The following is a 12,813-nucleotide window of genomic DNA, read 5'->3' on the forward strand; positions in this document are numbered from 1 at the left end:
CCACATGAACTTTGGAAAGTATAATCTTTTAATTCTGGACTTACTTGACCCCAGGTTCATGGGGAGTTATGACGGAGCATTTGTGTCTTACCTTTTTGGGTTTCATTGAATTTTGGACAAATCTGTATACAATTTTAAATGATGTTTATACAATCTCATAAATAAAATAAAAATATATGATCAGGAAATATACAATCATCCTTTTCTTTTCTTTTCGGGGAAGAAGTTATCACCAATCAATTTTGTATTGGAATGTTCCTTGATTTCTGTGGATGTTTCTGCACTTTGGAAATATCTGCTCGTCTCTTGGAGGCTGACTGGTGGTTGATGAAAACGGACCTTCCATTCCCTTACAACAGCTATTACTACACTGGAAGGAAAAAAGCCCACCTCCATTAAATCAATAGATTAAGGACCATAGAACTGTATCAGCATTACAACACATGGCATATAGACAGCAATGGCGCATGGATTTATTTGGAAATATTTAGAAATCTTTTATGGAAACTCTTTTTAGGGTTGCCCTGCGAGACTCCCTTCCAAACCAGGAAGAGTGACATACACCTTCCAGACCCTCTATTTCCTGGCATTTGGGATCCCCTATTTCCCTCCCATGTGCTATATCCTTCATGGCGGAATCTCTCCCCCACTCCCTGCCACATTAAGAATGTTTGGCGCAGCACGGCAGCCTCATTAAAAAAAGGACACACACATCCAGAAGAGGCAGAGTTGGCACAGTTCCTATTTTCAGTTTATGTGCGTACACAGGAATGACCTTTTGCGTTCAACCAAACTCAATGCTTCAGACACGTTACAAATTGGAGGCCAGCCAAAGGCTTGAGATGTAGCTCTTCAGCAGATGTTGTTTGTGTTTGGCGGCAACAACCCAAGACTCAAATATTTATTTTCTCTTTGCTCTTTCTGCAATGTCTACTTTCAAGGCAGCTTCCAACAGTAACTATTCAAGCTCTCCTTGAGAGATGCCTGCCTGCAGGTGGGACCTGGGGAGGCCTCAGAATTACAACTCATCTCCAGGCTATGGACATCAGTTTCTCTGGAGAAAATGGCAGCTTTGGGGGGTGGAGTCTGTGCCATGGTACCCCACTGGGTCTCTATCCTCCCCAGGCTCCATTCTCAAATTTCAAGGAGTTTCCCAAATTTCAAGGAGTCTGGTGACCCTACCCCAGTGGCCATGGGGGATCTGGTAATCCTACTCTCATTGGTCAACACAGTGAAAGGGTCATGAGTAATGCGATAAAGACAAGGAATGGTGTCATTCCAGAGAGGCAGCTGCGATAGCCTCTCGCACCTCAAAGACTGAAAGAGGCCTCCCAAAATTGAGTAAAAGTGAATCTACATTTAAAAAAACACAATGATATATAAATGTTGAGAAACAAACAGCGTTATCACAAGTGAAAGTGAACGTCATATGTCCAACACTCCTTGAATGAAGCAAAAGACCAAATAAGGTCTTCAACCGTGGTCCATTATTGCTTTAGATCTTCCCATAGGCTCCTCCCCTATAAGAGCCTTCTCAGGTAGATTGGCAGCTACCCGTTCACGTGCATTCTCAGGGGTGGCTTCAACCTGGTGGACAAGCCCACCCACAAAAGTCATCATTCCTTGAACGAGGGAAGCAATAATGTTCAAAAGGGCTTTAAAAAATTAGAGCTCCAGCAGAATGGGCCAGCCTAACAAGGCATTTTTATAATGGAACAGGATTGCAGTCACTGGGGTAATGACTATGGCAGGTATCTCCTTGCTTTCACTGCATTCCCTTACACCTCATGATCTACCTCCTGTCTCATTTATAGTAGATCTTGCCTTAGTTTAGGCTTTCTCAACCAGGGTTTAGTGAAACCCTGGCGTTTCTTGACAGCCCTGTTAAATATTAATCAAGTGATATGACCCTATATGGTCATGTTGACCTACCCCCTCCCCAAATGGCCAGTGACTAGCCTGGAGAGGGAGGGAAGGGGAGGGGCCCCAGGTGGGCATGTCCATAGCTATGCTTCACAACCATATCCTGCAGCATTAGGCCACTTCTGGGGTTTCTTGAAGCCTGAATAATGTTTCAGAGGTTTCTCAATGATAAAAAAATTGGTGAACAGCTGCCTTACATAATCTGTTGTCTCTGCTGTCTCATACAGTAATTCTTAGACCTATTGCATCCTGTTGTGGCTTGTTTTACGGTGTCCGACAGGACTGCTTTATCTTGTAACACACCTTGAGTCTCAGCAGGAAAGGTCAGCTATAAATGGAATTAATAGAATAAAATATCTCAAAGAATGTCCAAATATACCTATACACAAAGGGATCTTGTAGCCTCAATAAACCCTTTAAAAGCAAAACCCACACAGCTTCCAAACTGCTGGTAAACTGTAGTTTAAAGAAGCCTTTTTCAACCTTTTGACTGTGGAGGTCCTGCTGAAATATTTTTCAGGCTTTGAGGTACCAGGAAGTGATGTCAGTTGGGGAACCCTGGCTTAAGGACTATCACAATTAATTCCAGTGTAAGAGTTTCAACAGTCAGAACTCACTTCATCTGATGCCTTGTGGTGCACATCCATGAGGGCGAGGACTTTCTGTTTCTAACACAGGAATCCCAGCGGATGGGATAAAGTGAGCTTTGATTCTGTCATGCCCTTTGGGGGCAAAGGAATGTTAGACCTAAGGTCCATGGGGTCTTGCAAGCACCAGACCTACCACTGCTTTCTTGCACAGATGGTTTTTATTTTCAGTTGATAGCTCCAGGTTCACCCACATCAGGAGAAGAGCCACAATACTTGACCTTAGACAATTCGTCTCCCTTAATGGCTTCATCATCCCCTTCTCCTGAATTTGAACTGGGAAGCAGACGTAGTGAAAATTATGCCTTCCTCCATCCGTGATGGTGACCAGAAAAGTAAAAAAAGAAACGGTGAATAGAACCCAGTGAAAACAAACTGCATTAAGAACAGAGGTAAATCTGTTCATAAAGAGTCTACTATCTGGCTCTCTCCTTGGTTTCACAAAGTCATGTGAAAGGAAACTATAGGAAGGAGGGGCATTGTGCCAAATTATGTGGAAAAGATGGTTGCATCCAACCCTATGCCTTCTGTTGTATTTTTAAAAACTAAACCTAATTTTAAAAACCACTAAGTATTAAATCTTGTGGTCCCAGACCATTTGGCAAACATTGCTGTAATTTTTCAAAGATCTTTGAAATTATAAATTCTCTATGGAAATATTCTCTTATGTAACGCGAAGGTTGAAAACCATGATCTAAAGTTCATCATTAATTTAGAATGTGCAGCTAAGCTGTGTATTGTTTTTTTTTTAACTGGAAAAACAATTCCCTTAAATGTAAAGTCTGTCCAGAAACCGCACGGCAAGCTACCGGAATTACAAAATAACCAATTATATTGGGGTCAAAGAAGGAAGGCAGTGAAATTAGAAGTACAGAGAAAGTGGGCCTGCCTTCTGCAGCGTTGGAACGAAAGGTTTAATCACCATATGCAAACTTTCATGTTATTCTATTCGTTGTAAAGCATTATTTTAAAAGGAAAAAGAAGGGAGGGAAAAGCAAGTGACTCATGTTAAACGATATCATGCATAACGTATGATGGAAGAGTTATATTTATGCCTATGAATGTTAATGCAAAAATGCCTGCTGGGGAAAGATCGCAGATAATCATATTAAATGTAACGATTCAAAACCATAATAGGTCATTATGCTAAGCATGCAAAACAAAAACTGTCTTGACATTATTTTTCTTATGCAGGGTGCTCGTTGGAGCTGCTTATTTTTGGGATGCGGCACAATTTGGAGACAGTCCATGGAAGATGGGGCCTTTAAAAGTCTGAGATGGATGGGTCGGGTGGGTCTACCAAGAGCCAGCTCAGTGTAGTGGTTAGCAGCATGGACTTCTAATCTGGCAAGCCAGATTTGATGCCCCGCTCCCACACATGCAACCAGTTGGGTGACCTTGGGCTAGTCACAGCACTGATAAAGCTGTTCTGACTGAGCAGTAATATTATGGCTCTCTCCACTTCACCTCCCTCACAGGGTGTCTGTTGTGGGGAGAGGAAAGGGAAGGCGACTGTAATCCTCTTTGAGACTCTTTCTGGTAGAGAAAAGCGGCATATAAGAACCAACTCTTCTTCTTCTTCTACTTCTTCTGCTTCTGCTGCTTCTGCTGCTTCTGCTGCTTCTGCTGCTTCTGCTGCTGCTGCTTCTTCTACCTAGTGGGCTGTCATCTTCTATCAAGAGCAGTTTTCGTGTGGATTGCGATGTATTTGGTGGCTCTGGGGAAGCTGGCATTTGAGAAGTGTCTCGTTAAAATGGCAAATGATCAATCTCGTTTTGAATGTTCTTGAAACGACATCTGAATTGTGTGATGGAGGCGGTGGGCTCTACAATGTTTCAGCTACAAATTATCATCTTTGAATATGTCAACGAAGAGATTTTAGAAGGCTACATGACAATGAAATGTAAATGAGACTTTGAGACACACACGTGGGGGGCGGCTTCAAAGGATGATGATAATGAAGGAGAGTTGGTTCTTATAAGTCGCTTTTCTCTACCCCAAGGAGTCTCAAAGTGGCTTACAGTCGCCTTCCCTTTGTTCTCCCCACAACAGACACCCTGTGAGGTGGGTGAGGCTGAGAGAGCCCTGATATCACTTCTCGGTCAGAACAGCTTTATCAGTGCTGTGGAGAGCCCAAGGTCACCCAGCTGGTTGCATATGGAGGAGGAGTGGGAATCACACCAAATTAAATCCGCCGCTCCTGGCCACCACACCAAGCCGGTTTTTCTTTTGGGATTCTCGAAGAGGAATTGTGGAGGAAGGGAAATTCCATTTCACAGCTGGTCCCCACTGCTTTCCTCAAGATGGACAAAAGGAAATACTTCTTTACACAGAGAGTGATTCAAATGTGGAATTCTCTGCCAGAGGATGGAGTGATGGCCACAGGCACAGACAGCTTTTAATAGGGATTAGACAGATTCACACAGCAGAGGTCTATCCAGGACTACTAGCCTTGGTGACTAAGGGTAACCTCCACATCCAGAGACAGTCAACCTCTGAAGCCCAGTGCCTCAACCTCTATGCCCTATTGCTGGCCAACCAGGGGAAATGATTGGCCACTGTTTGAGACAGCATGTTGGAGTAGATGGCCCAGCGGTCTGATCCAGCAGGGCTTTTCTTATGTGCTTGTGTTCTTACCTTCCACCTATAACTCACACTTTTAAATATTTATTTATACCCCACCCTTCTCCACAAGGGGGGCCCAAAGCAGCTTACAACTTCATCACCCCCCCTGTTTCATCATCACAACCAGCAGTCTCAGAGGCTGTTGACCTTGAGAGAGAGAGAGAGGGAGAGAGAGGGGGAGAGAGAGTGAGGGAGAGACTGGCCCATTGGTCACCCATTGTGCTTGGCAGCATGGAGATATAAGACTCAGCTGACAACAATCATTGTGTTGCTGTCAGGGTCCCTTGGGATTAATTCCAATCTCAAGAAACTAGAATGGCTAATCCAGGGGTTGGAGGCATTGTCATGACAGGCGGAAGATCAAGGGCTAATAAACAAGCTGTGCATCTCAAACTTCTTTCAAACAGAATGAGTTTCTGAAGTTTATAAACACAGTGAACTGGCTGGGATCAGTGGTGGAGCAGGTGTGCCATAGAGCAGGTTCCAAACCCAAGCCCAGCATTTCTGATTAAAAGGATCAGGCATGGGATAGAACTCCACCTGAGAGTCTGCAGAGCTACTCATACTCTGAGTAGACAGTACGATCTTGATGGATCAATGGTGTTATTTAGTATAAGGCATAGAATCATAGAGTTGGAAGGGGCCATACAGGCCATCTAGTCCAACCCCCTGCTCAACGCAGGATCAGCCCTAAGCATCCTAAAACATCCAATAGAAGTGTGTATCCAACCTTTGCTTGAAGGCAGTGTCATGTACTCATGGAAGCTTGCACCAGAGGTTCCTGTGATATCACAGTGGCTTTCTATTGGGACAGGTATACAGGAGGAACTCTTTGTCCTCATTCCAGATTCACCAGGCCCAATGAAGGAAGGCTGTCAATCAGGCCCTGTAGAGCCCCACATTGGCCTGAGTTGGGGATCTCCATCTTTGAACAAAAGGATTCTTCTTCCCTGATGACCTCTAGTGGTCTCAAGAAGTCATCCAATCCATCTCACTTGAATTTTGGAGTCTGTTTCTTCCTCCTAGCAATAGTCTTTCATTACTGAGGTAGTTAAGAACCTCAACTCATAGAAGCTTTCGGACTGGCAGACTCGTTTAACAAGGACTATGAAGGATAGTGTATAGCCGTGTTGGTCTGAAGCAGCACAACAAAACAACATCAGAGTCCAGTGGCACCTTTAAGACCAACAAAGATTTATTCCAAGCATGAGCCTTGAATAAATCTTTGTTGATCTTAAAGGTGCCACTGGACTCTGATTTTGTTTTCGTTATGAAAGAGAGAAAGAGGGGGTGGGGGAGAGAATACATGCATGCATGGTGGGGAACCACTAGAGGCTTGGTTTGTTGTAGCTTGTGCGCAGAAGTTTAGTGGTTTTTTCAGGGGGATTCCACTTTTCCCGATTCCCCGAAAAGTGCTACAACGAAGTGCATTTTGCAGGAGTGTTGCAAGAATGTTGAAGATTGGGTGCGACGTCCTGCGGAACGTTGAATTTGTAGCGTTTTCCAAAGGTAAGACTTCTGCTACATTTAAGTCGTGCGGAATGGCCCCTAGGCTTGACTTTACTTCTTCTTAACGTACCATTTTCCAGTGATGGTCCAATGAGAATGAGTCGACAACACTATGTATCCAGTTTACCTGTGCATAATATTTGATGCTGGATTTTGTAATAGGCACAGAATAGCCTACCACTGAGAGCAGAAGAAGGGAAGGATGATCGGAGAAGCCTCCCACTGGGAGCAAATAATTAAAATGCTAATAGACCTAACTAGATTCAAGAACGTTTGTTCAAACATTTCCCCAGGGTAGATGGACACAATAATGGGAGTGTATTTTGCTATTATTTCTCCAAGATAAAATGTCTCTTAGAAATGGGAAAGGATTGTTTTATGTGCTATAAACAATCTACTGCTATATTTCCACGTGAAACAATAACAAAAGACTACACCAACTAAAGGTATCTAAAGCCATTATCCAGATACCATTTCATTAATTAGTCATTCATGGCTGGCTCTCAAAATTTATGTGGCTGGAGGAAAATCAATGGAGTTCACTGACTTTCAGCCTAGCCCAAGCCCCACTGTAGGTTCAAGGCTGAAGCAATGGGTTATGTCTTGGAGTCGCTGGGTCTTTGCCCCATGGTCTGAAGGCTTGGTTCTAGGAGCTATCAAACCAGAGATAAACTGGGGGTTTAATGTTTAAGAACAGAAGAGCCCCACTAGATCAGACTGGTGGTCCATTCAGTCCAGCTGCCAACCATGTCCTCTGGAGCAGAGGTAGTCAACCTGTGGTCCTCCAGATGTCCATGGACTACAGTTCCCATGAGCCCCTGCCAGCAATGGGAATTGTAGTCCATGAACATCTGGAGGACCACAGGTATGACTACCCCTGCTCTGAAGGGCCAACCACAGGGCATAGAGGCCAAGACTTTCCCCTAATGTTCCTTCCTGTCATTAATATTTTGAGGTGTGTTGCCTCTGTGAGTTTTCCTTTAGTCACCCTGGCTAGCAGCCTCTTCTTTGTCTGGTTCTTTTAACGTTTGTTCACTTTCTCGAAGAAATGTTGGTGAGCTTATGAAAGCTTATGTTGAATCACATCTTTGTTCTACTCAGACTGGCAGCAGCTCTTCCTGGCAGAGGTCCTTCACATCACCTGCAACCTGATTCCTTTTAATTGGAGATTCCAGGGATTGAACCCTGGGACTGTCTGCATGCCGGGCAGATGCTCTACCACTGAGCCACAGCCCCTCCCCTAAAACCTCCCCTTTTCTCATCAACCGGATCACATTTTGCTTGTGACTCACCTCTTTGCAACAGGTCTCCTTTCTGACTTGGGCTATAAGAACTCAGAGATTTGACTCAAATCCTTGGACCTGGAACATCTTGTTGGTCCTTAAGATGCTACTGGATTCAAATGTTGCTTTTGTATTGCAGACCACCATAACTGTCTACTTGAGGCTTGCAGACTCCCTCTCCTATAAACCACAATTCAAAACAGGTTGCATAAAGCGTAAAGAAGGAAGGATAAGAACAGAGGGATGAAGATGGGGCTGAATCTAATGGGCACTTGCCCCTAATGTGGCTTCTAATCTGGAGAGCTGGGTTTGATTCCCCACTCTTCCACGTGCAGCCAGCTGAGTGACCTCAGGCTAGTCACAGTCGTGTTCTTTTCTTTTCCCCTTACAGTGACCCGGACAAATTAACCCTTCATAAATCACTCCTTGCGGTGTCTTTTGGTCTCTCGGCTTCCGCTGCTTTTATTTTTAAAAAGTTTGATTTAGAAGAATGTGAATAATCCACATAAGGGATTCTGTCCCTTTTCTGTGGCTGTGCTGTTCGGTTAGCCTGCAGGAGAGGAAACTGAAGCATCTCACCCAAATTCTTGCAAAGAGAGAAGAAAAGCCCGGGATGTATTCCTTCCCCACTCCACCCCCAGTTAATTAGCTAGGATGTTAGTGAGGTGTGTAGTGACCTCTGCTGGAGCAAACACGAAACTGTTAAAACACTTAGAAATCTGAAATGGCAGCAGCTCTGTGACAGATCTTGTGGGAGGTCGTGGTTTAATGGATTTTTTTTTCCTGAGGAAACAAACTGGTGGGAATCATCAGTTCTTAATCTTACAGCACCTGCCACCCAAATAGTTTTGCTGGCTTCACAAGCAACTTCACAACCTAAAAATGTTCCTGCCCCAAACAAGACAATAAGAGAAATGGCGTATCACAAAGTGGAAAACCTGGGCCATAATCAGTTCCTCTGTGTTTTAATATGGCTCATTTTGGCTAGGGATGGCTGCAGTTTAGGAAACCCAGTTTTGACATGGAAGATGTTAAGAAGTGGACAGCTGGTGGGGGATGGGGCTTATCAAAATCAGGATGCTCTGTCTAACTCAGCAATGGCCCACGTTACCTGGAAATGATTTCCACACGACCCGGAAGTGATGTGGACATGTCAGGGATGTTGAAGAGACACTCTGGTTTTGGGGGCAAAAACTCTACAGTAGAACCAGCTTCTACCATAGAGTGTTTTCCCCAAAAAACCCGGAGTATCGCCCTGAAATCCCCAACCTGCCTACATTACTTCTGGATCATGTTGAGGCCACATAAGCTCCTTGCTGAAACATTGCCCATTTTTGGCGGGTGAGTTCCCCCACCAGTCAAGTACCTAGCACTCATCTGCTCAAGGGTAGCCCAGGCTAGCTTGATCCCATCAGATCTCAGGAAGTTACAGAATTGTGACCACCGCCGCTATATGTTATATGTTATATGTAACTTTTAATTGGGGTTTTTATGGGGATTTTATTGTGTTTTAACTATTTATGTTGTAAACCGCCCTGAGACCTATTGGGAGAAGGGTGGTCTAAAAATTAAATAACAACAACAACAACAACAACAACAACAACAACAACAACAACAACAACAATAATAATAATAATAATATTTGGAAGACAGACCACCAAGGAATTCCAGGGTTCCTATGCAAAAGTAGGCCCTGAAATTTCATAGAATAATAGAGTTGGAAGGCACCTCATGGGTCATCTGGTCCAACCCCGCTTGCTTTGAAAACTGTAAATGGGCTGCAACTTGAGGGGGGAGGTACTTGTCCAGAATATTGAAGCCACACGGTACCACCTAGTCAGTCACTTTATAATACTTAAATAGACAAAACAGCAAAGACTCTCTTCAATAAACTCTTCTGAGCTGAGATGGTCTTCGGGGAGTGAAAAGTGGGGTATAAAAACCAACTTGTCTTCTTCCTCTTCTTAATTGCACCACATATTGAATTAGGGTTGCCTGTATATTTTGGGGGAGGAGCCTGAGGAGGGTGGGGTTTGGGCAGGGTCCTCATCAGGATATAATACTGTGAAGTCTGCCCCCAAATCAGCCATTTTCTTCAGCTGAACTGATCTCTGTAATCTGAAGATCAGTTGTAATAGAGGGACATCTCCAGGCCGCACCTAGATGTTCAGGACAAATTAACAAGACACAGAGCAAAGGGCATATACAATCCAAAAACTGGGAAAATACTGTGAAGAGCTAACAATAAGTGGAGATTCGCATATATCACATATATAGAATGTATTAATAAACACATTGCATCACAAAAATAGTCCACAATAACAGCCATCCCACCCCAAAGCCCACTTACTCCCAAATAGATCCACTCAGTGCAAGAAAAGCCTTCCCCAGATTTACTCGATGCAGGTTGTCTTTTCTCCACATGGTGGAAAGTAGCCATGGAGTCATGATACCAATTTCATCTGGAACAAACATGCCACAAAAGTAAGAGTCCTAATATAGACTAAGGTCCATAGATAGAACTCCCAGGTATGTTTTTCTGTTTCATATATCTTTAAAGGTAAAGGTAAAGGTATCCCCTGTGCAAGCACTGGGTCATGTCTGACCCATGGGGTGACGCCCTCTAGCGTTTTCATGGCAGACTCAATACGAGGTGGTTTGCCAGTGCCTTCCCCAGTCATTACCGTTTACCCCCCCCCCCAGCAGCAAGCTGGGTACTCATTTTACCGACCATGGAAGGATGGAAGGCTGAGTCAACCTTGAGCCGGCTGCTGGGATCGAACTCCCAGCCTCATGGGCAGAGCTTCAGACTGCATGTCTGCTGCCTTACCACTCTGCACCACAAGAGGCTCTCTATATATCATTATTCAAGGTCAATTAGTCTCACCATGACACATTATGCACGGCGGCTGCTACACCGGGGGCTGCCGTGCCATTGTGGTGGGGCAGGATCCCCCGCCATTCCCCATGTACACACAGGGGCAGGGCTCCTCCAGCGTACATTGATGCCCTGGTCTAGTGTGCACACGTGCTGTGCACCGAGACCAGGAAGTCCGGGACGCTGCCGGGGAAGCGGCCGGGGGGGAGTGGGGACGGGCCAAGCCCCCACCACACACTACGGAGGGGGTAGGGGAAACCCCTGCCGGCTCCGTGGAGCTCACAGGAGCATGCAGTAGCCCTACAGGGACACCGTAGGTTAGGGCCGGATGGGCCGAAAGGACCGCCGCTGTCAATTATGCACGGTGCCGGCCCACCTCAGCCTCTGCTCACACCCGCGGTATCCTGCGGACTGTGGAAATTCCCATGTTTGCATAACATGGGCCTTCCATGGCCCTAGGCCAGGCCATGCCCGCACTGGCAGAGGGGGCATGCATAAGCGGGGATTTTCTCTGATGGCCTGAGGCCACCAGTGTGGGCATTTCAGCCCATTCATTATGGGTCATTGCTTCTAAATATTCTTCTGCAAAGCTGTGGTCCACCAGACTAATATGAAGACGAGAAGACATTTGGTGAGTTCTAATTGACCTCGGATGAAGATATACGAAACAGAAAATCATACCTGGGCATTGTGTCTTTATTAATACATGCTATATATTGAACCTAGAAAGTCTCCACTTACTGTTATAGCTTTTCACAGTTTTCCCCCCTTTTTAGGATTGCACCCAGCTAGAGGTTGGCAGCCCTCTATTGAATGCATCTAAGAGCCTCTTGTGGCACAGAGTGGTAAGGCAGCCATCTGAAAGCTTTGCCCATGAGGCTGGGAGTTCAATCCCAGCAGCTGGCTCAAGGTCGAATCAGCCTTCCATCCTTCCGAGGTTGGTAAAATGAGTACCCAGCTTGCTGGGGGGTAAACGGTAATGACTGGGGAAGGCACTGGCAAACCACCCTGTATTGAGTGCCAAGAAAATGCTAAAGGGCGTCACCCCAAGGGTCAGTCATGACCCGGTGCTTGCACAGAGGATACCTTTACCTTTAAATGGATCAAAATAATCATCAGCTTCACATAAATTTGCAGAATGCAAAACAGAGCTCCTGGTGCAGCAAATCTGTGTGAGAAGTACAGAAAGGAGCAAACGGCATCCATCCAAACCTAGCTGGGACCTACAGCAAGAGCCCCACTCCTCTCTGAACAGCACTGATTCATATGCAGTCCACTGAGTCAACTGCTAGGAGGAGTTCATGGAAGTGAAAACCACGGGTTAATTGCTAAATACAGGAGGACAACATTGAATAACCACTATAATTTCACACTAAATTAGTTTTATTCCTGCAAAGAGGTTCTTTCGGCACACGTCCTTGACTGTTTCCTTTTCTAGGATGAGAGTCGGAGGATGATTCTGTTTATATTGACGAGCAGCATGGCTTAAAGGTGCTACACCTAAAAAGGTAAACCGAAGATTCCTATTTTAGTCTAAATAACTGGATGGTGAGAGATGCAGGATGTACCTCTGAGCTGTCGATGTTGCAGGCTTTAAGGGTCATAGAATCATAGACTAAGGAAGGGACCGCCAGGGTCATCTGGTCCAACCCCATGCACAATGCAGGAACTCAAAATGACCTGCTTACCCACAGTGACCCCAGTTTCATGCCCAAGTGATCCCTCCACCTAAAAATATCCAGAATTCAGCCCTTCCCTGAAGGAAATCCAACTACACGCCCACAATGGTGATTAGCAATACCCTGGGTATTCAAGGAAGGGCCCACAAAAGACAAACACTGGCACATCCCTACCTGCCCATCCACTCACAATCTGCCTAAGTTCATAAAATCAGCATTTCTGTCTGATGATTATCTAGCCTCTGCTTAAAAACTTCCAAAAAAAAAAA

General features: G+C 45.0%; 1 long non-coding RNA gene across 1 annotated transcript in view; it reads right to left on the reverse strand.

Moving 5' to 3' along the window:
• Positions 1-223: 223 nt before the first annotated feature.
• LOC143828839 (uncharacterized) overlaps positions 224-12,813 on the reverse strand; it is a 45,552-nt gene continuing 32,962 nt past the window's right edge. The window contains exons 2-4 of the long non-coding RNA XR_013227925.1: positions 7,997-8,167; positions 2,541-2,875; positions 224-370 (exon numbers count right to left, since the gene is read on the reverse strand). This is a non-coding gene — a long non-coding RNA (uncharacterized LOC143828839). The remainder of the gene's footprint in view (positions 371-2,540; positions 2,876-7,996; positions 8,168-12,813) is intronic.

This window comes from Paroedura picta, chromosome 2, assembly GCF_049243985.1.
Source record: "Paroedura picta isolate Pp20150507F chromosome 2, Ppicta_v3.0, whole genome shotgun sequence".
Classification (NCBI taxonomy): domain Eukaryota; kingdom Metazoa; phylum Chordata; class Lepidosauria; order Squamata; family Gekkonidae; genus Paroedura; species Paroedura picta.